This window comes from Callorhinus ursinus, unplaced genomic scaffold, assembly GCF_003265705.2.
Source record: "Callorhinus ursinus isolate GAN/ISIS: 27379988/994484 unplaced genomic scaffold, GSC_fseal_2.0 scaffold19, whole genome shotgun sequence".
In the NCBI taxonomy this organism is placed as follows: domain Eukaryota; kingdom Metazoa; phylum Chordata; class Mammalia; order Carnivora; family Otariidae; genus Callorhinus; species Callorhinus ursinus.
In genome coordinates this window covers 8,681,392-8,709,259 of record NW_027397081.1, presented here as the reverse complement: position 1 = coordinate 8,709,259, position 27,868 = coordinate 8,681,392, and the positions used below count along the sequence as shown (strand labels likewise).

The window sequence follows — 27,868 nt, the reverse complement described above, 5'->3', positions numbered from 1 at the left end:
CCATATACATTTTGCCGGTTAGGTTAATGTGTTTTAAGTGCGCTGCGGGTGGAAATTTGGGAATTTGATGAAAAGCTGCTTACTCAAGAACCAGGAAATGCAAATAGAGACCCAACTAAAGCCAACAACTCCTCTTTAGAGTATACCTTTTGAACAGAAACTAAGACTCTTTTCTATCTGATTTTTTAATCAGGTAACCAGGCCAACTACCTCCTTGCACAGTCTGGGATTAAGACTTCATTTGGGGCTGGAAAGAGGAGAAAGAGATGGCAGGGAGTACTAACAGGTTTTTGGTAAACCAGAGATCAGTGTGAGGATGCTGAGTGTCTGGAGGTCAGAGAAAGAGAAGCCGAGATACGGGAGAAGTAGGAGGAGTTGTACCCAAAACAAACCTTGCTCCCTTGGAAATGCAGCAGGTGCACCACTGAAAATTACCAGGAGCTGTAAACAGAACCTGGAGAAATGTATGCGGACTAAATATTGCAAGCTTGGACGCTCTGATGCGGCTCGGTTCTCTCAGTCCAAGAGATCAACTTTTCCCTCTGCAGTTTTAACCCTGTGTGTCTCTTATGTGCTTTTGTTTCAATTAAATGATAACCATATACATTATAGCAATTATTATTATCCAACTCTCATTTTCCTCCCCTCCTTCTCTCTCCCACTTTCCCCTCTTCTTTCCTCTTTTTTTTCCCCCTAGACACATAAACACACATACCATCACCACCACCACACATCAGGAAAAATAATATAAAAGGGAGAAAGAGAAGATCAGAGAAGCTTCATACATTCTCATCTTCTTCATCTCTAGTTTTAGTATCAATGAGGTAGAGTACTCTGGATACCAGATTTCCTATTTGCTTAACCTTTAAAATGCAATATGCCCAGCTAATGCTGTGAGTCCACTATATTTGCCATTGAGGTGATTAAAAAGTGTTAAGATAACATGTCAAAGGCCAAAAGCGTGTATGTATATAAAGAATTAAAAAAGATGGTAAGAAGCTGAGATAAGAATTAATTCTATGACATACTGAACTTAGAACAAAAATGTGGAATGAGGAGAGGAGTTAGCAAAGAGTTAATTAAAGAGTGATTTGAAATGAGAAGGGAGAAAACCTTCATGGCTCACAGTGCTATACGTATTTTGCTGAAGCTGATAGCCCATGAACCTGAAAGACAAGATATGTACCATGTTTCCTTGACCGTGAATAACATCTGCATTTTTACTGTTTTATCCTTTTAGGACTGAATAAAAGTCAACATACCAGTAGGCTCAGGACTGAACTTAGATTTAGTTCAAAACTGAAAACTGGTGGAATCTTTATTGGATGGCTTTGCTTAGAACAAAGAGGTTACAAAGCTAGAATGAATACTTTGCATTTTATATTACACAAGACAGAAAGTACATGAGAAAATCCAAATCACTGACCTATGCCAATTACAAGAGCTTCTCATGGGTATAAAATACAGGTATTCCTGAAATATGCATCAATCTGTCAGGTTAATGAACACGTGGGTACCACTATGTTTAAGAAACTACTATGGAAATAAAACTAGAGGATTGATTATTTAAGCAAAACTTTCTTTGGCTCTTTTAAAGGATGTGTAGCCAGGCCCTGGGTTTCAATTTTTCAAGTTTAGTTTTAGCTACAATGGGTCTCCTCTATGTGTAGAACATGTGATTCTCTCTAAACTTTGAAATAAATTTCAAAGATTTTTGTATCTCCTCCCAGATGACAGATTTGCTTAGGATCCTGATTTGAAAGGGATCTCAGAGAGTATCATAGGAGTCCATCTTCCCATCTGATACAGAAATCTCTAGACACTTGACAGATGGCATCAAGCCGTGGTTTCCTGCTTCATGCTTCATGCTTCATTACACGTCTCACATGTAATCTATGTGAAACAGTTCATTTCAGTAGAAAATACACCCCATATTGGCTTCAAAGCTGCTTCTTTCTGACTTCTGTCCGGTTTTAGTTCTTTTCTCTGCTGTAAGACATTACAGACACACACCTATTGTCATGTTTTTTTTTTTTCTATTGTCCAGGCAAAACATTCCCAAATTCACCATCTAGGTAATTATGTTTCTAGCTCTTTACCTTTTCTTTTTGTGCCTCTCTGGACTCTGGCTTGTCAATGTCTCTTCAAATATTTTTCCCCAAACTGAACCACAGTAGCCCAGGTGTAGTCTAAGCAGTGTGGAATACTCGCCCATCTCTCCTTTGATCCAGACACTCTACTCATAATAATTCAGCCAAAGATTGTGCTAGTTTTCTTTTTAGCAGCTACAGCCCAGAATTAAGATTAAGGCCAACTAAAACCTCTGGGTCTTTTAAAATAACAATTATTCTTACCATTTTCCTGGGCTATTGGTTTTTCTAAAAATATAAATGGAAATTCTGATAGTTGAAATGTCATCTTATTGATTTTGCCCATTGTTTCAGATAATAGAATCATTTTGATCCTTCACTCTGCCATCTATCATATTACCTAATCTTTGTTCGAGGAGCCATCGGCCAGTACCAGCATGCCTTTTATATCTTTTTAAGATTTTTTAAATTTATTTGACGGAGAGAGATACAGCGAGAGAGGGAACACAAGCAGGGGGAGTGGGAGAAGAAGCAGGCTTCCCGCCGAGCAGGGAGCCCGAAGCGGGGGCTCGATCCCAGGACCCTGGGATCATGACCTGAGCCACCCAGGCGGCCCGCCTTTTATATCTTTATTGTGGTAATTAGTCTTTGTATCACCATTCCTAGTGCAAATGTGTGGATCTCAGTAAGTTCATGGCCAGTATGGTAAACTGGTAAACAGGGCAAAACCAGGGCCAGAGTTTTAGGGCTTGTCACTTGACATCTTCCAGTTTGACTTCCAACAATTTATTGGTCACCATCCATTGGATTTGGTTTTTCATACAACCATGAATTCCAGGAAGATTTTTTTTTTTTAAGATTTATATTTATTTTAGAGACAGAGAGTGCGAGCAGGGTTGGGGTGGGGAAGGGGGAGAGAATCTCAAGCAGACTGCCTGCTGAGTGTGGAACCTGATGCAAGGCTGGGTCCCACGACCCTGAGATCATGACCTGAGCCCAAATCAAGAGTCGGACACTCAACTGCCTGAGCCACTCAGATGCCCCCAGGAAAATTCTATCTCTGTGCTGCTGGGATAAGATTCTAAAGAGGGTCCTCAATATTCTAATACCAATGTTTCAAAGTATAAGCTACTCGATTCTCAGTTACTTTCCATTTATTTCATTATTTTCTATTATTGGAGTATTTTACTAATCTTCTCTAACCCCACTAGGGTGTGAACTTCTTTGAAGGTAAGGAATTCCACAAATGCGTTTACTTTGACATTTATTGCATTCATGTGCTAGGCACCGTAGTAGACACTGGGGTTGCAAACATGAATAAGGCACAGTCCCTGCCCTTGGGAATTCTATGCTTTAGAGTGGGAGCTCTAAAATCTGAGTGCTTGAGTGTGAATTGTGGCTCTACTACCTACTAGCCGTTGACCTTGGGAAAGTTGCTTAACCTTTCTCTGCCTCAGTGCGTCATCTGTTAAATAGTGCTAAAAGCAGGGCCTACTTCAGAAGGTTATTGTGAGGAGAGTAGACCCATAAACAAATACTTATAATTTAACGTGGTGAAAACCAAGAGAAGAGGTTTGCATGAAGAGCTCAAAGGAGAGGTGTTTAGCTCCGTTTAAGGGTTTGCTGGAAAGGCTTCCAAGAGATGAAACTTGAGCAGAGTTGTAAAGGCTTAGTAAGACTTCGCCAGGTGGGAAAAGTTTAGATGAGCATCTGAAGAAGAAATACCACGAGCAATGGTCCTGAAGGTATGAAGAAGCATGATGTGTTCAGATAACTGCCATCGATTGTGAACTTTGAGACTTAGTGATGAGAGTGTCCACAGACAAAATGGAAAGACAGGAGACCAGGTCATGAAGGGCTCTCTATTCTCCTTCCAGTCATACTGCGCTGCTCCTCAACCCCTCCAAAGAGAAATTCTGAAGTTGCAACTGGGAGGAAGCTGCTGGAGCAATGGATTCCGATTCTGGCAGGAATGTGAGGGATGAGGGAGAGAAAGTGATGCTGAAGATTGCTACCAGGTTTTTGACAGGCATGAACAGGTGTGATCAATTACTGAGAGCTTTACCATTTTGTGCCATTTACTCTGCTGGAACGCTGAACATACAAAGGTGGATGAAATATGAACCCAGTCCTCAAAGAGCATATAATCTATTTCATTCAGATATTTAGTCCTTATTTCTCTAATATATACTGCATACTGACACAGAGTGAGTTATGCTAGGACTCCTGTGTTCTGCATTGACGTTCATAAGCTCTGAATACATAATTCTGGAGCTCAGTGGAGAGAGATAGGTTGAAAATTTAGAAATTAATTGTGAAGTCAAGGATGCAGAGGATATCATACAGTGGGAATATCAAGCATCGAGGAGAAGACATTGCAGCCACTTGTTGTCTTCTGCTGGTCTAGAAGCCTGTTACTCATAGCTCAGGGGATACACCCACAGGTTCACGGAGGGCCTGGTTTTGAGTTTTTACCATTCTGACTCATCTCTTAAGGGAATAAACATTACAAGTAAGTAAAGAGTCATTCTATTCTCATCTTTAGTCTTAGAAAGTATGTTATATTGTAAAAACTGGAACCTTATTAGCTAATTTACTAGTAGACATGTTCTTCCTGGTTTTGTAGGTATATTTTGGGTGCTATGACTATGTATCTTTCAGTTTTTTTAAATATAATTATCTATCCAATTTTGGTGACTATTAATTTTGACCTAGTTTTTTCAGATCTCTTTGGATTGTTTAAGTGTTTGTTGAACTTAAGTTTATGTTAACCACAAAAATTTTTAAATTTGCATATATTTTTAGTGTCCAAGACAGAGGAATAAATTTTTTTGCTTAGATCACTAGTCTAAAGATGAAATACAAAAACAAGCCAAAAAAAAAAAAATCTACCCCTTCCCCTAAGCCCATGACTTCCAAATAAAAGAATGAAGGAAAAGACAGAATCTTATTTGTTCAGCACTCATGGGAGGAGGGAAAAAAAAGAGAAGCATCCCCTCCCTGACAAGGAGAGGCCAGAGAAATAAAATGAGAATGGATAGAAAGGGGAAAAATACCTTTAGAATCTAGAGAAAAAAGAGCTTAAAGGAGAAGAATTTCAAGGAGGTGAAATTTTTTTTTAAGATTTTATTTATTTGACAGAGAAAGCACAAGCAGAGGGAGAGAGAGGGAGAAGCAGACTCCCTGCTGAGCAAGGAGCCCGATGTGGGACTCGATCCCAGGACCCTGGGATCATGACCTGGGCCGAAGGCAGCCACTTAACCGACTGAGCCACCCAGGCACCCTGAGGTGATACTTTCAATCACTAAAAAGATGTCAAGCAAGATAAAGATGGAAAGAATTAATCGAATTGAGTCATGAAGAAATAATTGATGATTTTTGCACAGGATTTTAGTACTGAGGGCAGAAGCCAAGCTTGAGTGGGAAGTGGTGAAGAAAAGTGAATAGACCATTTCTTTTCAAAAAACTTGTATGAGAAGGAATGAAAGTAGATGAGGACATAAAATCAAGACAAGTTGCGTTTTGTTTTTGTTTTTAATTGGTAGAGACTTGAGAATTTTTGGAAAGAGAAGAGAGAGAGATTGAAGTAAAGGTGATGAGAGATCATCGATAAAGGGCAAAGAAATCCAGAACACAAGGGACTCTTCAGTGAGGAGGTAGGAGGACTCTTTTACTCAGGTGTGGGTGGGGAAGGAAGCAAGGGCCCTTTGTCTGCAGGTAAGTGGGTAGTTTGCAGTGCAGGAACTTTGCCCTTGGCATCTGTTTCCTCTGTGAAGTAGGAAGCAGATCATCCACAGAGTGTGAGAGTAGAGGAATGAAAGCTTGAGATGAGTTGTGGAGGTGTGAAAAACCTGCTAAGAATGAGGGAGGAAGTTGGTTAGGACACATAGCAAACTTGCTGGACAATAGGAAGCTCCAAGAAGGTCCAAATTGATGGTAGGAATACCTATCCACATGGTTATGGGACTTTTCCGACAATGTTTGGTAGCCTGGATGTCAGATTGATACAGGGCTGGAGATTGCTGGATGTCAAAGGGGCAAGGGAGTTGAGGATTAGGCAAGAAAACTGCTGATAACAAGTACCATGCAGTCTGGGGAGAGAATACAGGGGGATAAGAAGGGGTGGGGAGACTGATGGGAAAGTGGAGGGCTCAAGAGTTTGTTTGTTTGTTTGCTGGTATTTTAAAGATTTTTTAAAATTTATTTGCCAGAGAAAGAGAGAGAGAGAGCCAGCGAGCGCACAAGCAGGGGGAGCTGCAGGCAGAGGGAGAAGCAGGATCCCTGCTGAGCAAGTAGCCCAAGCAGCCCAATGGAGGACTCAATCCCAGGACCCTGGGATCATGACCTGAGCTGAAGGCAGACACTTAACCGACTGAGCCACCCAGGTGTCCCTGGAGGGCTCCAGAGTTTGTGGAGCATAAATGAGATGAGGGTGAAGGCATGAAAGATCTTGAGAAGGAGTCATGTCTATGCTAGTATATTTGAGTTAAATATTATTTTAGGTGATGATAAGATCCAGGGAAGATCCTCAAGAATGAGAGATTAAAGTGAAGAGGAATGGTCTGCCTCTTTCCCCACTGTATTCCCAGTTACTTACCACAATACCTGGAACATAATAAGCCTCTGATATTTATTTGCTCAAAAAAAAAATGAACACAAATGCTTTCTTTCCTGCTTCCCAGTATGTTATACCAATTTCCCTCTTCCCCACAGATTTCCCTGGTTAATTGCAATTATAGTAAATGCTCCAAAAGAAAAGTACTGCCTGCTATGGGATTGCATAACATGAGGTCCTGGTCTAGTCTGGGAGTGTAGGGGTCAAGAAGTTTCCCTAAGGAAGTGGCATTTAAGGTAAGATCTAAAAAATCAGTAGGAGTTAGCCAGCGGTTGAGATGTAGGGAGAGCTTTACCAATGAAAGTGAAAAGATTTGTATCTTGAGGTGGGAAGAAGCTGAAAATGTCACAACTGAAGAGTTACAAAGGAAATTAGACAGATAGGCTGACTGTGTATGTTAGGACTGTATTACATGAAATCCTACGTATCCTAAGTCATTAAGTAGATTTTGACCCATTAGACTTGAAATGATACAAATTGACTTACAACAATTGTTAGCTTATAAGCATTAATCGGAATTATTATATGGCTGTGTGATTCTACACAGTAAAATTTGAAAGCTAAAAAAAAAAAAATCACATTTGCCTAAAATGTCTCCTCCAGCAGCCTGCTACTTCCCTTCTGTAAAGCCTTATTCCTTTGGATTAAACAAAGCAAATGCAAAAGCCTTCTGAAAACCACTATTAAAATGCACTTTGCTCACCTGAAGAGAAAGTCTGGAGGCCTTCCTCTCTATTTGAATTTTTTTCCATTAACTTCATGATTGGGTTAATTAGGTATTTGCATAGGGAAAAGATAAGCAACAAGTAATGGAATGTGAAGAAGGCAAGGAATAGCACAGAGACCTTTGTTGATGGGGACGAGAAGTTCAGGTAAGTAAGCACTATAACAGGGATTTTGAATCTTGGGCGGTCCTAGTGCAGCTAAGGTCCCAAAGGATACTTGTTTCATAATTGTCTAGTATAAACCTATATAAAGCTCCAAATTAGCCAAGATAGAAATTACTATGGGATGGGGCGCCTGGGTGGCTCAGACGGTTAAGCATCTGCCTTCGGCTGGGGTCATGGTCCTAGGGTCCTGGGATCGGGCCCCGCATCTGGCTCCCTGCTCCGCAGGAGGCCTGCTTCTCCCTCTCCCACTCTCCCTGCTTGTATTCCCTCTCACTGTCTCTCTCTCTGTCAAATAAATAAAATCTTAAAAAAAAAAAAAGAAATTACTATGGGATGGATGCTGACCCCAAGATCAATCTTGGAGGAACTGTAGAGGAAAATCATCATGAAACTAGGAAATGATGGGGGGAAAAAAACCAGAAAAAGTCCCCAGGCACAGGGAAGCATGGTGTGTGTGTGTGTGTGTGTGTGTGTGTGTGTGTGTGTGTGTGTGTTTGTGTGTGTACATATGCACTTGCATGTGTGTACACAATATGTGTGTATCTGTATGTACAACCGGAGCCTGGGGCAGGACCCTTCTAATGGAGGATAGTCCGAAGAAAGGCAGGCAGGGGCAAGGGGCCTCTGTCCTAGGAGGAAACTACCCTTAAAAGGAAAAAGACCCCAGCCTGTTATTCTAAATCCATCCTGAAAGGAGCCCTCCACCCTTTCCCACATGAACAACTACCTGATAGGTAGATGAGTGTGTGGACAAAAACCTGATTGGGTGACAGGCGCATGGAGGGATAATCAGATTAAAATAGCCCTCCAACAATCTCATAAAATCACCTAGACTTAGAAACTCCAATGGCAACCCTCGGGTCCCCTCCCTCTTCAGGTGCTTTGTACTGTTGCCCAATAAACTTTGCTATTGCTGCCCAATAAACTTTGCCTGGTCTACCTCTTCATTCTTGGAAACAGCATGACCAAGAACCTTGGGCACTAAAGGAAAAGAAATCCTGAAACACTTCTGTGGAATTAGCAACAGAGGCTCAGACTGCTAGTATAAGTGGCCTCGGAACCAGAAGCCAGAGTGTGGAAAAGTGGTGGGGGTTGACTGCCCTTGAGTGTTTACTGAACAATCTACCACAACTCCCTCTAGCCCCTAAGGCTGGTGAATTATAATCTAAGAGTACCTCCTCTTAAGACTACTTGTCCTTGAGGGGTGGAGGGTGGAGTGGGACTGAAAGTAGGACCATGACCTCAAGAGTTGCATGATGGCCAGTCAGAGCAATTAATTATAGTACTCTGGTGTTTGGAACTCTCCACCCTAGGGTCATCTCTTCTCCCCTCCTTGATCTCACTGGGTGTTGACACAGACTGGGATTTGCCCTTTGGTCTTTTCCCACACCAAATGCTCAGGCAGAATAGCTGATACCATCAGAGAAATATATGCTCACAGGCCAAAGTAATGACACATTAGAAACACAACTTCAAAAGAAAACAACAGCCTGCATTAAAGATGCCACTAGAAGCAAATACATTAAATCCAATGTTTAACAAATATAAAATAAACATAATAAATAATTGGTAAGAAAATCATTGAAGTCAAGAGAAAATACCAGGCATGAAAAATATGTAATAGCAGAAATTACAGTTGAGATAGAATAGACATGGCTGAAAAACAAATTAGGGAGCTGAAAGATCAGATTAAGGAGCTCTTCTAGAAGGAAGCAGGGAAGAAGAAAAATAATATATAAAACAAAAGTCAAGAGATAAAGAAGACTGAATTGCAATGCAAACTTCAACTTACAGATAAGAGGAGTGTTGTAGGATGCAGGGGTACAAGAGCACCTGGCTCTGGGGGTACCAAACAGACCAAGTTTGGTCATTCTCCACCGACAAAAATCCAAAGGTGCTGAAATAAGAAAGGAATTTATTTCAGTGAGGCCAACACCAGGAAGACAGTGGACTGACGTCTCAAAGATGGTTTCTGAAGTGCTGAAAATACTTCTAGGTTTACCTAAGGAAAGTGTGGGACAAAAGTTGGTGGGTGTATACAGGTGGGCAGCAAAAGTCAAGTGGATCATTGTCTTGGGGTCAGCCATGGGCAGGGTCCTGCTGGCTCAGGGCAGTCCTTGTTGCTTGAGGGAGCAGTTCCAATTTCCATCAGGGGGTGCTCTGCCTACAGGGTCTTTTGCCTAAATCAAGAGATAAGCTGGAAAGAAGAACTTACTGAATTGGAAAGTTTGAGATCAAAATGGTGGTAGTTGAAGTCCTCTTTCAAGGAGAGAAAAATAAAAGTGGAGAAGAAATATTTGAAGAAATGAAAACAAATTTCCCAGAATTGAAGTTGCAGGACCTCATATTTATGCAGTACCAAACAGGAGTGATAAGGAGAAACTAACCTTAGGAATATTATAATAAAATAAAAGTTTTTACAGGCAAAGATAAAATTCTAAAAGTTTCTAGAGAGAGAGAGAGAGCAGATCAACTATAAAGGAACAAGAATCATCAGGATCTCAGACTTTACAAGAGCGACAAGAAGACAATGGTAATATTTTTATTTATTTTTTAAGATTTTATTTATTTGGGGGGGAAAGGGCAGAGGGAGAGGGAGAAGCAGATTCCCAGCTGAGCAGGCAGCCTGACATGGGGCTTGATCCAAGGACCGCACGATCGACTGAGCCACCCAGGTGCCCCAACAGCGGCAATATTTTTTAAGTACTGAAAAAAAAAAATAAAAGAGCTTTGAGCTTAAATTTATATCCAGTCAAATTGTCATTTAAATGTTTTGGCATAATAAAAATATTTTCAGGCATATAAAGCCACAAAAGTTTTGTTACACAAAGACCCGTATTGAAAACATTATGGGTAAAGGGGCTCAAGTAAGAAAGCAAATTTAAGAGATGAAGCTAGAGGTGTATGAAGATAATCAAATACCTGAATACAATTTGGTGCTGTCTTTCAAAAATTAGCAAAGACTGAGAAAGAGAACAAGAAAGTTTGTTTATAATAACCTAGACTTAAATTCTACGCAATATCAAGAGGTGGTGTCTTTAAGTTAAACGTTTTAAAGATAAAATAAGTAAAACAATAAATTTAAAGGAAGTAGAAAGGAGGAGATGAGAGAAAAATAGCCAGAATTAATGAAATAGAAAACAAAAATACAATACAGAAGATCAACAGAACCAAAAGTTGGTTTTTTAAAAAACTAGTAAAATAAGACAAGCCCGTGGCAAGAGTGACCAAAGAAAAAAAGTAATTCAAAAACTAGTATTCCTTTGCCATCTTTTAATCACAACTTTAAAACTTTAAGAGTCTGAAACATAAATGAAATTGAGGGCAAAGTTGTCCATTTTGTTGTTCATAATATCTCCACACTACATAAACACATTTGAAATAGATGGACCGATTTCTAGAAAAATGTAATTTACCAAATGAATTAAGAAGAAATAGAAGTCCTTAATAGTGCTTTAACTATTAAAGACATTAAGGCAATTTAAAAATCATCTCACAAATAAAACATTGAGACCAGTGGTATTTTTGGTAAGATTTTATTTATTTGACAGAGAGAGAGAGGGAGAGAGAGCGAGCACGCTCACAAGCAGGGGGAGCAGCAGGCAGAGGGAGAAGCAGGTTCCCAAAGTGGGACTCGATCCCAGGGCCCTGAGATCATGACCTAAGCCAAAGGCAGCTGCTTAACTGACTGAGCCACCCAGGCTCCCAACACCATTGGTTTTGTAGGCAAATTCTACTAAACTTTCACAAAACATACTAAAAATTATTACAAAGTGTAACAGAGAATAGAAAAAGAGGAATATTCCCTAACTCATTTATGAGGCCATGTAATCTTTTTTAAAAATTCCAATTAGCCAACATATAGTACATCATTAGTTTCAGATAGAGAGTTCAGTAATTCATCAGTTGCATATAACACCCAGTGCTCATTACATCACGTGAGACCATGTAATCTTGATCCCCAAACAAGACAAGGAGAGTATAAGAAAGGAAAATTACAGATTATTTCCTTGGGACCTCACTGTAGAAATCCTAAATAAATATTTGCAAACTAAGTCCCAACAGAGTATACAAAGTAAGATATGTCATGTACGGTTTGGTGAAGTATGCAAATAGATAAGTATATGTAAGTGTAATTCATAACATTAACAGCTTCAAGGACAAAAATAACACAATCATTTTAAATGATACAGAGAGGGGCACCTGAGTGGCTCAGTCAGTTAAGCATCTGCCTTCGGCTCAGGTCATGATTCCAGGGTCCTGGGATCAAGCCCCACATCGGGCTCCCTGCTCAGTGGGGAGTCTGCTTCTCCCTCTCTCTCTGCCCCTCTCCCTGCTCATGATCTTTCTCTTTCTCTCAAATGAATAAATAAAATCTTTAAAAAAATAAAAGATATGGAGAAATATTTCATAGAAATTGAGTATAAATTCATGATAAAAATTCTTAGCAAGTCAAGAATTTGCTTAACCTGATGAAAGATAATTACATTATGGCAAACATTATACTTAATGGTGAACAATAGCAGCATTCAATCGAACATCAGGAATGAGACAAGGGTGCCCTGTATCATCACTTCTGTTTGACCCTGTATCAACAGTTTTAGCTGGTGCAGTAAGGCAAGAAAAAGAAGGTAGAGGCATAAGAATCGGAAAGGAGGAAATAGAATAGTCATTATTTGCTGATGGCACGATTGCTTCAGAGAAAATCGACTCCTGGGGCAAGTATAAATAAGGAGAATCTAGCAGTCAGTTAACTCCTGTATGCCAAAATAACCATAAAATGTAACAAAAGATACCACTTATATTTTAAAATGTCAGATAAAAGTTTTTAAAAACATGTATAGGACTTCCATGAAGAAAATGTAAAACTATTGAGATTCCCTAAAGAAAGAAGTTCTAAATAAATGAAGCAAAATCCTAGGATATTTCTTATTTTGTTAATGGAAAAAGCTTTAAGATTGTAAATATTTCAATTCTCATATTGGTTTATAGGCTTACTACAATCCCAACAAAAATTTCAATAGGATTTTAGTGGAACTTGGTTGCTTATTCTAAAATTTATGTGGAAGAGTCAAGGGCCATGATTGCTTTACTAGATAACAGGATTTAATTTGAAGCTACAGTATAAACATAGTATGGTATTTGTTCAAAAGTAGAAAAATAAATCTTTGGGCAGATGAAAAGCTCAGAAACAGAGCCATAGATTTATGGAACTTTATTATATGATAGATGTAGCATGCAAATCAATAGGGAATAGAGGGACTATCCAATAAATGGATTTGTATAAAAATGATCATCTGTATAAAATGGATATTGATCCCTACCTCATATCATATGTGAAAAATGAAGTCCAGATAAATTAAGGACTTGAATATTAAAAGTAAAATTTTACAAATTTTATTAGAAAATACAGGTAAATGTCTTCTTGGCTTTGGAGTAGAGAAGCATTTATTAAAGACACACAAAAAAGCCTTTAACTGCACATGATGTAATGAGCCCTGGGTATTATCTAAGACTGATGAATCACTGACCTATACCTCAGAAACCAATAATATATTATATGTTAATTGACTTTAAATTTAAAAAAAGAAAAAAGCCTTTAACTGTAGAAGATCAATAAATCTGACTATATTAAAATTAAGATCTGAACATCAAAAGACTCTTACAAAAAGAGAAGGTACCAATTGGAAGAAACTTTTTGCAACCTAATTGGCCAACAAACGATCAATAGGAAGAATTTATAAAGGTTTCTTCAATAAGGAAATGACAAGCCAACAGAAAGTGGGCAAGAAATATAAACAGGAATTTCAGAGGCGACAGCACATATGGTCAATAAAATCATTATGAGATGGTCAACTTTATTGATTGGGGAAGGCAAATTAAAACCACAATAAGATACCAATTTAGACTCATTCAGTATGAGGCAAATTAGGGAGTATGACAGCGCCAATTATTACCACAAATGTGAATTGACAGGGTGTCTTATAAACTCACAAGAGTGTAAATGGCTATGACCACTTTGGGAAGTTTGTCATTATCTAAACATTGAACATTTCCATATGCTGTAACTCAGCAATTCTACTTCTAAGTATACACCCAAGAAAAACTCTATGTATCATAAGCGACATTAAAAACATCCCCAGCAGCACTGGGAACATTTAGTAAGACAAATACTTGAAACAACCCAAATATTTATTGATAGGAAATGGATAAATAAATGGCATATTATATATCCAAATAAATAGCTATAAACAAAAACATGAATAATCTGAGCAATACAATTTTTTTAAAAAAAGGAAGTTCCCAAAGATTTTGTAGAATTTAACACCCTTTGAATCATGTTAAAAAACAAAAGAAAATGGAAAAAATCTTTAGAAATACAAATGTGTGATAGAGCTGTAATTTCAAAAGTTATAATAATAATTGCAAGATTCAAGGGGCAGTAGAAGAATAGGCTGGGGAGAAGCCCAGAGGTGGGTGTGAAGGATTGTTAATGTTCTGATTCTTGTATTGGGTGGCTGGTTCACAAGTATTTATATTAATAATAAACACACAAATAAGTACATAGCACATATAAACAAAAGAGGGCCATGCTTAGGCCAATAATCAGTGTGTCATGAGTCAAAGATACTCCAAATCCATGCAGTTGAGTGGAAAGCAAGGAGAATACCAACTCCTCCACCCCCATATTTTGGTTTATTATGTTATAATTAATCCCCACAACAATCCTAGTTTTGATTTCTATTATAATCTTTTTACAAATGAACTAAATTTTAGCAAGTTAACATCATTTGCTCCAGGCCACCAGGTGAGCATAGGGTGGAATCCAGATTTTGAAGACTCCTCTCTCTGACTCCAGTGCCTAGCCCTGAGTCGCTGACGGGATAAGGCTCCCTGTCACTAAAACCAGTTTACTCACTACAGAATCAACCAAGAGCAGTTGTTCTGCTGAGGATAACAATCTCTAGATATATGAGGGCAAAAGGTCCCCTAACTCTGAAGTATTTTGCCACACCAAGGGTTGCCACGGCAAGCTGAGGAATGTGCACATCTGTGTCATAATGGAAAAACTGCGTTAAAATGAAGTCACCTACCATTAATACAAATTTGAATGCAGAAGAGCTCAAGTAAGAAAGGTCATGCACTGTTGGGTTCATTCCTCCGGTATGCATAACATTACTTTGTCATATGCCCACGCAAGAATGCAAAGATAAGGAATGTTCACAAAATGTTTTTGGTGGCTCTGAATTTGCTCTATGCCTAATTTACTCTTCTTGGTGACCTCATTCTTCTTTCTGGTTTCTTATTTCTTTAAAGAGCACCAAATGTGAAGCTCATGCCCCCTCTACTGGTCAGTCACATTTTGTTGTAAATACCTTCTTAAGTAGACATCCATCCAAGACTAAATTTGATAGTTATCAAAAGATTTGATAATTTTTCTAGTGCCCTGGGATTTTTTTTTTTTTTTTTTTTTTTTTTTTTTTTTGTGGGTGGAGTTTAGTGAGAGAGAGAGTACATTTTGTGTGTGTGTGTGTGTGTGTGTGTGTGTGTGTGTGTGTGTGTGAAGGAGACAGAATGTCACCAAAAACCTCTTTGTGGGCAGATGTCACATAACCTGTACAGATACTTTGGGGGAAGAATATCAGAGGTGTGGGGGGTCAGCTTGAGAGGCAGCCTCTGCGGTCTTTGCTTTATGGCTAAAAGAATCTATTAGCTTTCTTCAACTCGTCATCAAATTAAATGTATTAGTTCCTCTCTTAGTGGTCTGTCTTGTTGGGTGTATCTCTACCCCATTTCCCCCTGAAGTTGGTGTTCTCCCCTCTTTCCTGTCTTTACATGGCAAATCTATTCGTCAGAGTAAAATGAAGACCTCTGAGGGCAGAAATCACATTTAATTTTCTGTCAGGCTCAGCCTCCAACTTGCAACTAGTGCATACCACACGGTAAATAACAATTATGCTACTTAGCTAACCCGTCTTAAATTGCCACGTAACAACAGAAAATATCCCATCCAGTAGCCCAAGGAAATCCAAATCAAAAGGATGAAAGAAAGGCTGTCCACTCCCCAGGAGACTAAATACAGTGATTTTACTGTTGTGCCCATAATCACTGTTTGATCAGAAACATTTCAGGTATGTTGTTTCCAAGATGCTGAAGTTCAGCAGTCAAGTTCAGAAAACATCTATTAAAAAGACTTCCATTCTCTCCACCCCTGAACCTCCAAATCCTTAGACACTTAAGAGGGCAAAACAATATGGTTCTTTTACTCTTTTCAACTCACGTAGTATTTTATCACAAAATCCTGCCATAAATATAGAAGCAACTCTGAGAGTCAAGAAGCTGGTCATGAGGCAGCAAGGTTCTGTGGGTAGGGAGCCAGGAATCCTGGATTCTGGTATCGCCCCACCAAACGGTTGCTAGGTAGTCATTGGAGAGTTACTTCAATGTAGTTTTTGCCTCAGTTTCCTCATTTGTAAAGTAGTAATAATCCTAACTGTTCTACATGCTAACTTCACTGAATAGGTAGGTAACATATGGGAAAGCACTTTGTAAATAAACTTTTTGTGCGTAGGTCCTCTTCTCACTGTGTTCTCTCCGGAGCAGAGTGGAGGGAGACATGTCCATGCATTCTTTCTACTCCATGCTGCATCCATACACTGGGCATTTCTGACTGACCGCATATTCACAAGCTATGAAGGAGCATTCTGCATTCACATAGCATGGCCAGAAGCCTACATATCCACTTGGCTAACAACTACTGTTTAGGCAGACATTTGCATGATGGAAGTGCTTAGTTAAGAGGAAAGGCAAGTTAATCAAGTCTTTAAATCTTCTCCTTGAACAAGAATGAAGAGACTTTTCCACATCCAATTATTGTTCTCCGAGAGTGCTGAGCTGAGCGTACATTAGTTTTACTTCTTTCGTGCTCATAAATTTAGGGTGGTTTCACAACTGTTGCACTTGGGGGCTGAGCAATGTTTTGCAATGTTAAATAATTCATATCCCTCTTAAATTGTGTGTATGAAGGTCTAACTATGACATTTATGAAACATGATACCAATTCACTAATTCTTTGCATTGGAACTACAAGGACAATACATTTTGAATGAGGAATCGTCTTATTTTTATAAGCCATTTAACAACATTAACTTTTCAAAAATTAAATTGAAAAAGTTTAATTTAAAATATAGACATTATCTTTATTATCTGCCATCTTAGCATCTATATTGGCTTTCCTTTTAATTTCAATAGATGCTTTGTGAACATTTTAGAAGAGACGTAAGTTGTCTGACAATATATGAAAAAACTACATTTTTAAGTTTTACATTTACTTTAGTTTTCATTTTTGATGAAAATATAGTAACATTTTATACAATTTGAATACACTTCGGTCTTCATTGTTGATAAAAATTATATGAATATCTTCATTATCACAGCTTCATGATTTTGTTAAAATAAAAGCAAATATAGTAGTCTATAAATATTGGTTGAGTGGATAAAATGCAAATTTAAAAAATATTAAACTACCTTTAAAGGTAGGAATTCTACTCCAGAGCAGAAAAATCTATTGTATAAGCAGTTTCTCAACTAGAGCTTCTTAAACAGGGGTAGAAGATGTGCCATGATTGGGGTGGGGGGAGGGGATGGTGGGGGGAGGGGAAGGTGGGGGGTGGACTTCTCAAAGTCTTTGTTAAACACACTGTATCTTCTGGAATACAAGTTTTCTCTTTTAAGCTTTTATTTACATATGAAAAACAGAGTAGGTATGAGATTTAAACAAATATTTAAGATAAACAAGACTTTAGAGAAGTGTTTATTTTCTAAAGAGTGTGTTGGGTCACTTTCCCAGGGCTGTGCATTTACACACATGAGTGCCTCTGTGTGTGTGTGTATACAGCTGGCACTCTTCTCTTCCAGGACTTCATTGGAAAAGTTTAAGAACCACTGAAAGAAATAATAAACATCTGACTTGGACAGACTTAGTAGGTGTAGGGAGGGATTGATAGAACCTTTTAAAAATCCTTCATTTGAAGAGGAGTGAAGCATTATACAGTGTAGCCAGCTTGGTTATTTTTGTATGTGGTACTAATGAGACTCAATCATTAATTCTATACCTGAGCAGGCTGGTTAATTGAACTCTTTAGTTTTGCTGAGATGGCCCAACCTTGGCCAACCTCGTGTGTCACTTCTTGGCCATTAGCCAAAGTGAAGGAGAGAACGTGGAATGCACAGCACAACCCAATAGCGCTTTGGAAAAACAATGAAACAAATGTTTTTGGAGGGTAAACAGTGCTTTCCTCATGCAGATCTGCACTCTGAGTTCTCGGTTCCACTGAGGCACTGTGAAATCCCGAGTGAGTGCCATCCTTCTTTCTGTTCCTCCCTGCTCTATTTTCTCAGTTCTGCAACATAAGAGTGGTGATAGTAGGGAGGAGGGTCAGAAAACAAACAATTTAGGGGATAGGCGGCTTGGTCCTCATTCTGCCTAGGGCACTCTGTAGTTATGAAATTTGGATCAAGTTCAATCAACTTTGCTAGGCCCCTTGTTCATTTGCAAATGAGTGTTTTGGTCACCAGATAAAATCTCTAAAGTTCCTTCTAATTCTAACGTTCTGGATTATTTTTGAACGCCTACCTGCAAAGTTCTCCTTCACTTTTGCAACCGCCCCCCCACCCACAAAGTGTAAACTTAATGAGATTCAAAAAAGGCCTAATCAGATAGCTTTCACGAACTGTTAGGATCAATGGGTTTCTAAGCTTCTCAAAATGTAAGGGTTATACCATAGTTTTGGATTTTGAACTGGAAGTATCACGATGAAAAATGATGTAGGTTTAAAAAGTATTTCCTAGCTCTGTCCCCTGAAAAGGCCTAGAAATAGAGACCAAACCAGGAGCAGTGAGCACTGCTAACACCCAGAATAAGGTCTCTAAGTATTAGTTTTCTTTAAAAGTAATCAGGGCACAGAGTGGATACTGTGTATGCCACCCAGATCCTCCTTTCAGGAGGATCCTCCTTCCCCCCGCCCCACCGCCCCGCCACCCCCTATGCTGAGGACACCAGCAGCTGTTGGCTCTCAGCTGAGTCATTATCTGGGCATTGCCCTAAAACACAATTTCTCAATCTCAGTACTACTGACATTTTGGACCGGATAATTATTTGTTGTAAATAACAACCCCTGCAATAGGATAATCATTTGAGAAGCAAACTGTAATCTTGGCAGGTTCTCACTTTTTTTCTAAAGGCTTCTTGCTGTGTTCTTTGGAGAACTCTACTGTTCTGAAGTAGGATCTCCCTTGCAAAATAGTTAAACATTCTTAATGGTTTTGTGTCTGAGTTCTCCTTTCACAATTGGTCACTGTTGAAGCTGGGTGAAAGGTACTTCCGTCTAATTTTGTACATACTCTTAAATTTCCATAAGAAAATATTAGCATATATCGGGACTACACGCAGTGTCAAAGATACCATTGGTGCTTTCATGTAACAATACAGGGTTTAATCTGGTTTTAACTAGTGTCCATACTTGAAGGCTACTTTGAGGCTGTGGTCAGTTTTAAAGCATAGGCTACTGGAGATGATAAACCATCACAAGGATGGTCCTGGAGTTGGCTGCATAGAACCAAGGAAAGTTATCTTCTGTGGTTGTGAAGCTGTGGGTTTTCTGGCCTCACTAGTGATGTTAGGTTCCTTAATTTCAAATAATGAAGGGAGCCAGAATTTCCATATTACTTGCTATATTCAGTGTGCATGTAAAAAATATATATGGTCTTTGACTTATGATGGCTCAACTTGTAATTTTTTTGACTTTACAATGATGCAAAAGTGAGGTGTACTTTCAATTTTGAATTTGTGAACTTTTCCCAGGCCCCCTATGTTGGACAGTCCTCTTTTGTGGTGCTGTGTAGCTCACAGGCAGGCACACAATCATGACGGTAAATAATCGATATACTGACAACCACTCTGCACCCATACAACCATTCTCTTTGTCACTTTCAGTATTCAATTACATGAGACAGTCAACATTTTATTATAAAACTGGCTTTGTGTTAGATGATTTTGCTCAACTGTAGGCTGATGTATATGTTCTGAGCACATCTAAGGTGGGCTAGGCTAAGCTAGGACGCTCAGCACATTAGGTGTATTAAATGCATTTTCCACTCACAATATTTTCCATTTATGATAAACTTATCGGGATGCAATCCCATCATAAGTCAAGGAAGATCTGTTGATCCAAAAGCTGTGGCAACTGAAAACTATTTGTTTTAATCAGTGTTTGGGAAACAAAAGCTGGTATTTGGCTTCAGGATTGGCTTCTTCAACATTGATATTGGCAGATCCAATTCACAATAAAGTCCTACAACACTTGTGTTGTTTTTAAAAATCCCATATGGACTTACTTTGTAAAACCTCTTGGCACATTAGCACGTTTTAGTTTCCTGGAGGTTCCTTTGGATTTGTTTGGCTTTGGTATCATGATTATTTATTATATTTTCCCTTGAAATACAGAAAGAAAGAATACACTTGCTACATTTTGTCATTAATGTATTTAACGAGTATTTATTGATCTGTGTCCAAGCCGTTGTTCTTGGCACTCTGGAAAGATGTAAAAATGATTCTGATAAATATTGTGATCTCAAGGTACTTTCAGCCCAATAATGAAGACAAATGATGGCCCGGGCATTGAACTAGGTGCTGATAAATACAGAGGTTAGAGAAGGCTTTGTGGAGAGAATAATCTGGGAACTGTAGTTGTAGAGGACAAATTTGAGTTAGCCAGAAAAAGTAGAGTGGGATAGAAGGTGTCCTTTAAGGAGTGGAACAATGAATACACGAAGTGTTGGGATGACTTGATATAATAAGCACTGGGTGTTATATGCAACTGATGAATCACTAAATTCTACCCTTAAACTAATAAAAAGAAAAATGTTGGGATGGAAAAAAACTGGTGTCGTTTATTTGCAGATCTAGAAACCTGATCCTTCAAGTGTCAGAGTGGACTGGAATCAGTCTGGAGATAGAGCCACAGGAATCAAATCACAGTGGTCTCACACATAAACCAGACTAGTACCTTGGTAATCTTAAGGAAATAAATATCATGCAGACCAGAATGCCCATGACCTAAATATTTCTTTTCCCATCAACAAATCTGTGTGAGAAGCTTATTTATGCTTGTTAAGATTGCTTTGTAATCCTGGCATCAGAATTGGAGGTTATGTTACATGATTCTGTGGTTCTAGTCTATGATTGCTGATGCATGCATCTCTGCAAAATGGCTGGAACTACCATCAGGAATAGATTGACAATTTTTTTTTTTTTTTTGGGAGAGAGAGAGCTCGAGTGCGTGTTGGGTGTTGGTAGGGGGAGAAGGGAAGAGGGAAAGAGAGAATCTTAAGCAGGGTCCATGCCTAGCATGGAGCCTGATGCAGGGCTTGATCTCACAACCCTGAGATCATGACCTCAGCCAAAAATCAAGAGTCAGATGCTTAACCAACTGAGCTACCCAGGCACCCCTAAATTGATGAAATTTGAGGGCCCTATCTCTTTAAGTAGTGCTAGATGTTACACATTGGCCATTTTCACCTCTAATGAAACAAAAGTAAATCTTTAATTTTATCAAATGTCCAATCCATGTTAAAATTTTTCCAGTTGTCTCAAGGTGTCTTTTCTGGTTGTTTTGTTCATATCAGCAATGGAACAAGGTCCCCACATCTGTAATTTCTTTTAAATTCTAATCCAACCTGAGAGTGGGGTTTGCCCTGGAGGCAAGTTGTGGCCAAGGACCTGGCTATAGGGCATTTTGAGGCCACTCTTGCAGGTAATAGTCCCTTCTATGTTCTTTTTATCATCCACATGAAAAAGACAGCTCCAGATCCCCCAAACTGCTGGAAGCTTTCCAGCCTACCCAATGTGGTAGAGTCTTTTGAGTCTAGGGAAGAGGTGATTTGAGGGGAGTTATCTGCCAATAGGATAATGTGCAGTGCTGCCTATTCCAACTGTTTATTTAAGACTCTTGTTCCTTACCCTGTAGGTAGGGCCAGGGGTGAAATGGTGAGGATGCTGTGGCATAGATTTAGGTGAAGTTCCTCAGCCTTAATCCTACCTACTAATCTCAGTCTCATAAAAATCAGCTTTTAGAGATTGTAGAAGAAAAAGACAAATTACCACCAAGCTTCTTTGGCCCCTTTTCTTTTGTGGCTTCTTTAGGCTCAAAGGGAAATGGCTGAAATTCATGAACTGAGATGAAGAAGGAAGGTACACGTTATTAAATCCAACCTTCCAACCAGCCGGAGGCTGCCTCTGATAATAAGAACTAACACCTTTACAAGCAAGTGATCAAGTGACTCAAAACCACATCTGGGGGCTCCCAATCCTGCCCCCTCTAGGGGGTCATGTGGCCTCTGTGTGAGCCTCTTGAGGGAATGAAGACCTTATAATTCTCATGGTCAGCAGGTGTCCTCCTGTGTCTCAGTGAAATCCCTCTTCCTCTGTTGGGAGGTTTACTCTGGTACTCTATAGTATATCACAATTTGGGGGATGGGAGATATAAATCTATGATAGCTGGAAAATGCACTTTAATTTACAGTAGAAACAACCTTGTTGCCCCAGTACAATTAGATGAAAAGTGTACTGGGCTACCAAGCACAAACAGTGTGCATAGGGGACATACTACACAAGACTACTCCTTCAAGTTTTGAAGAAGTAGCCAGTTTGCCTAATCCATAGAAACAAACAGAAAGTCAAGCAAGATGGGGAGACAGAGGAATATGCTCCAGAAGAAAGAACAAGAAAAAAAATCTCAGAAAAACAAGTGAAACAGAGATAATATACCTGATAAAAAATTTCAAGTAATGATCCTAAAGAGATTCCCTGGGCTGGAGAAAAGAGAGGAGAACCCAATGAAAGCTTCAATAAAGAAATAGAACATATTAAAAAGAATCAGAGTTGAAGAATACAGTAACTGAACTTAAAAACTAGCAGAGGGAATCAACAGTAGACTAGCAGAAGCAGAAGAATGTATCAGTGATCTGGAAAAGAGGGTAATGGTAATGGAAAGCACATGGCTGAATAGCAAGAAGAGAAGAATGTTTTTAAAAATGAGGAGAGATTAAGAGATCTCTTGGACAACATCAAGCAAGCAAACATTTGCATCATAGGGGTGTGAGAAGAAGAAAGGTGTAGAAACTCATTTGAAGAAATAAGTAACTGAAAACTTCCCTAACCTGGGGAGGGAAATAGACATCCAAGTCCAAGAAGCACAGAGAGTTCCCAACAAGATACGCCCAAGGAGGTCCACACCATGGCATATAATAAAAATGTCAAAGATTAAAGATAAAGAGAGTTTTAAAAGCAGCAAGAGAGAAACAAAAAGTTACCTACAAGGGAAAACCTATAAGGCTATCAGCTGACTTTTGGCGGGGGGGGGGGGCGGGCGGGGAGTGGCATGATATAGTCAAAATGCTGAAAGGAAAAAACCTACAACCAAGAACACTCTACTTGGTAAGGTTTCAGATTTTTTTTTTTTTTTTACATTTTGATATTTATTAACAAAAATGGTCCAGAAAAGGATTGAGTAAAACTTACAGTGATAAGATTTAAAATAAGAGTTATATTTAGTTCTGTTGTCTCTAGGGGAGTGTAACCAGTCTAGAAAGCTGTTTAATCTCCTGAAACAGGACTCAGATCACACCACTCAAGTGTTAGATATAAAAAGAAATTTTCCCTTTTCTCTTTTGTCAAAGCAAAATATAGTTTTTACTCACAAGCCTGCTTTCCAGGGGATGAACTGGGGAGCAGTGGAAGGAGTAGACAAAGAGGTTAAAAAAGAAACCGGCAAAATCTTGAAAGTAAGAATGAAAGCTAGTGAAGAAAAAGGGTTCCTAAGTGCCCAAGAATCATTCACTGAAGTAATCCTCTAGTCCTTCCATATCCATTTCCAGAGAGGAATTTAGACAGGCCAGAGCAGATGACGCATCCTTGGCTTTCTGGACACTTGGTTTGGGTTGAGGAGTTTCTGGTTGGATGGATTCCTTCCTGATGTCTTTATTACCACTTAGAATCCGTTGGCTCTCAAAAAAGAATTGATTAGGATGGCTCAAAGAAAAGCCACAATCATCCACATTATGTATCATCTTGAAGAACTTCTGACAGGCCACTTGGTAATGCGTCCCTTTTACTAAATCCAAGATCTGCTGTATCCCTCTCCAGGAGAGATCTTGTCGGACTGCAACTTCTGCTTCAGCAGCTCTGGATCGCTGTGACGGAATGGGCACCCATGATAATCCCCGTGGCTTGGTGGATTGGTTAGAATAATCTTCATGCAACTGAAAGGCGTATAGTCTGTCCTCTTGCCTTCCTTTCCGAAGCTATGACGGATATTATAAGAGTAGCCTTTATCAAACTTGTCTGGATCCATCTTTCCTCAGATAAATTCTTGCTTCCAGAACTGCAATGCCTGTTCCAATGTTAAACCAAAGCCCTTCAGGAAGAGGCCATGCTGCATCCGGCCTCCATGACGAAGATGATGACTTTCCTGCAAGGCTTTATGTAACTGACGCATGCAAGGTGGGAAGGATTTGGTAGAAAGCGAATCAATCTGGTCTAAAGAAATCTTCCCAGCATTCTTCTGTGTGCTGTAATCTTGACCAGTGTAAGAATGACTGAGGTGGTTAAGTAGAGGCTGAAGTCTCTCGTCGGACTGCACAGCAGGCAAGGACCTGGCTGTTAATGCTAAAGCCTTTCGCTCTGAATTCATTCAAGACAATTGCCACAATGTCTTTAAGTGGTACATAAGCGAAGCCACCTTCCAAATAGACTTTCCTTCCTCGGAACAAATCCAGAGCATCAGCAAAAGGGATCTTATAAACTGACTCCAGCTCCAATTCCGTCTTAGACCCACTCAAACTGGGTGATGAAGCAAGAATCTCTGGTTCTCGGACACTCTTCTCTTCATCACTTATAGCCTCAAAGTGCAAATGGCTATCCTTTAAGAAATTCTGAATTTTGTCCTTGGGTAAAATACTGAATCGAAATCGAAAGAGATCCATTTCTTGTTGAATGAACCAGCGTCTAAGGTCCTCAGACTGGCAATAAGCAAGGCGTAAAATAAAGTGAGAAATATGATCTTTTCTTCGTGGTTCATACTCATTCTCTAAGTTTTCTCTGAAGGAAAACTTGAGCTTTCTTATCTCATTCTCCAACTTACTCTGGTATGGCTCAGTTCCTTTCACATAGCTCACACCAAGATTTTCAACTGCTTTTAGCAATTTAACTCTATCGATAGCCAAGCGTTCAAACTCGATCAAAGATATGCTTTCAGAAGGTGGCTCCAAGTAAAACTGAAGGCTATGAGAGTAGCAAACATTCCTTTGGTCACCTGTCAACCTCAGTTTTTTCCGTTTTCCTCCAGAAAACTGCATCTCGTTACTGCAACCACACAAAACACGAAAAACCCAAACCAACAGGCGCTGTTCTCAGATGGTGGGAGAGTTCATATCAGGTTATCAGATTTTTAATAAAGATTTTATTTATTTTTAAAGATTTTATTTGAGGAGAGCAAACAGGGGAAGGGGGAGAGGGAGAGAGAGAATTTCAAGCAGGTTCTGTGCTCAATGGGGCTCAACCTTATGATCCTGGGATCATGACCTGAGCTGAAACCAAGAGTCGGACACTTAACTGACTGAGCCATCCAGGTGCCCCTATTTATTTTTTCTGAGAGAGAGAGAGATGAGGAGTGGGGGGGGTGGGGGGGTGGAGTGGGGGGAGAGAGAATCTCAAGCAGGCTCCACAGCTGGTATGGAGCCCGATAACGGGGTTTGATCTCACAACCCTAAGATCATGACCTGAGCCAAAATCAAAAGCCAACGCTTAACTGACTGAGCCGCCCAGGCATCCCTATCATTGGGATTTGAGAGATGAGTTTCCCAGACACACAAAATGATAAAGGAGTTTATCACCACTAAACCAGACGTATAAGAAATTTTAAAGGGACTTCTTTAAGTGGAAAAGAAAAGGTCATCATTAGACATAAGAAAACTATGACTAAAAGGATATAAAATATGACATCATACACATAAAATGCAGGGAAGGGAATAAAAAGGGAAGAGAAGGGAAAAAAGAAAGGATTTTTTCCTATTTATTTAGGTTGTGTTTTAACTTAAATGACCAAATTAATATGGACTGCTATTTACTTAGGATGTTCTATATGAACCTCATGGTAACCACAAACCCAAACCTTATGATACACAAAAAATAAAGAGAAAGAAAGCCAAATAAACACTATATACTCATCAAAGAGAACAAGAAAGGAAGAAGAACTACAAAAACAACCAGAAAACAAATTTTTAAAATGGCAATAAGTACCTAATTATCAATAATTACTTTAAATGTAAATGTAAATGGCCTAAATGCTCCAATCAAAAGACAGAGTGGCAGAATGGATTTAAAAAAAGCCAGACCCATCTATATGCCCCTACCCAAGACTCACCTCAGACCTAAGAACATACAGATTGACAGTGATGGGGTAGAAAAACATTCTCCACACAGATGGAAGCAAACAACAACAAAAAGAGCTGATGTAGCAATACTTTTACCAGACAAATTAGACTTTAAAACAAAAACTGTAACAGGAGACACAGAAGGACATTACGTGATGATAAAGGGATAAATCCAACAACAGGCTATAACAATTATAAATATCTACACAGCTAACACTAGAGCACCTAAACAAATAAAGCAAACAGAAATAGACATAAAAGGAGAAATTGATGGTAATACAATAATAGCAGGGGCCTTTCACACTCGACTTACATCAATGGATAGATTATCCAGACAGACAATCAATAAGGAAACAATGCCTATGAATGACACATTGGACCAAATGGACTTAACATGTATATATAGAACATTCCATCCCAAAACAACAGAATACATATTCTTTGTGAGTGCAAATGGAACATTCTCCAGAATAGATCACATATTAGACCATAAAACAAGCCTCAATAAATTTAAGATTGAAATCATACCATACATCTTTTCCGACCACAAGAGTATGAAACTAGAAATCAATCACAGGGGAAAAAAAAACTGGAAAAAACACAAACATGTGGAGACTAAACAACCAACCAATGTGTCAATGAAGTAATAAAAAAATATATGGGGACAGATGAAGATGAAAACACAATGGTCCACAATCTCTGGGACACAGAGAAAGCAGTTCTAAGAGTGGAGTATATAGCAATACAGGCCTACCTCAAGAAACAAGAAAAAAAAAAAAATCTAATCTTATACCTAAAGGAACTAGAAAAAGAAGAACAAACAAAGCCCAAGGTGAGTAGAGGAACGGAAATAAAGAACAGAGCAGAAATAAGTGAAATAAAGATGAAAAAAGTAATACAGGCGGGGAGGGAATCAATGAAACCAAGAGCTGGTTCTTTGAAAAGACAAAATTGACACCCTTATCCAGACTCAAGAAAAAAAAGAAAGGACCCAAATAAATAAAATAAAAAATGAAAGGGAAGTAACAACTAAAAATAATAAATGAATTCAACCTTGAGATGTTCACAGATGGGAGTTTTATGGATCAAGGACAAGGAAGAGCTAGATGCAGTGGTGACCCCTCAGCTATTAGCTGCTGCTGGTTGACTGCCCAAGGGAACTGCTGGGCCGATCAAGCCACCAGGTTTGCAGCCCATACAAAGGCTCCAAAACCCGCTAACTAAATATCAACTTCAATATTCCTGGAAGGATGGGAGGACCTCAGAAGAGCTAAGGAATGGGGATTTAAACACTGTGCTGCCCCTAAAGCCAACCGGAAATATAACGAATCTTTATCCCCGAATAATTTATGGAAGAAATGATTCCCGTATTCATCAATGCACCCATTACAGGTGAGATGCTGCTGTTTGGTGGTCCCACAAGAATCCACAGGTTCCCTACACTCTGTTAGCAAGGAGAACGTTGAAAAGAACACTGCTTGGACCACAAGCTTCTGATGGACCTGAAACTACTACTTAGGGGAGAGCTTGTCTGACGAAATAGGTTAAGTACAAGCTAGTTGGTTACAACCAACCTCCCCTAAAGGCCCTAGATAAAATACAACACAAGAACTCACAAATCGTGATACTGCAGAATGTTGGGTTTCAACCTGGAACTAAGGAATATTTCTGAACAGGTGCAGAAATGTTGCATTCCTCCAAACCTGATCTTTGCTTGGAAGTAACTAGAGCAGTTGTGAAGTTGAATTTGGGGAAGCATTTCTGAAATATCAGGTTTTAAA

General features: G+C 39.2%; 1 pseudogene; it reads right to left on the bottom strand.

The window, feature by feature from the left end:
• The window catches only part of LOC112840328 (DNA primase large subunit pseudogene), a 122,262-nt pseudogene extending 97,181 nt beyond the window's left edge, over positions 1-25,081 (bottom strand).
• Positions 25,082-27,868: the final 2,787 nt, after the last annotated feature.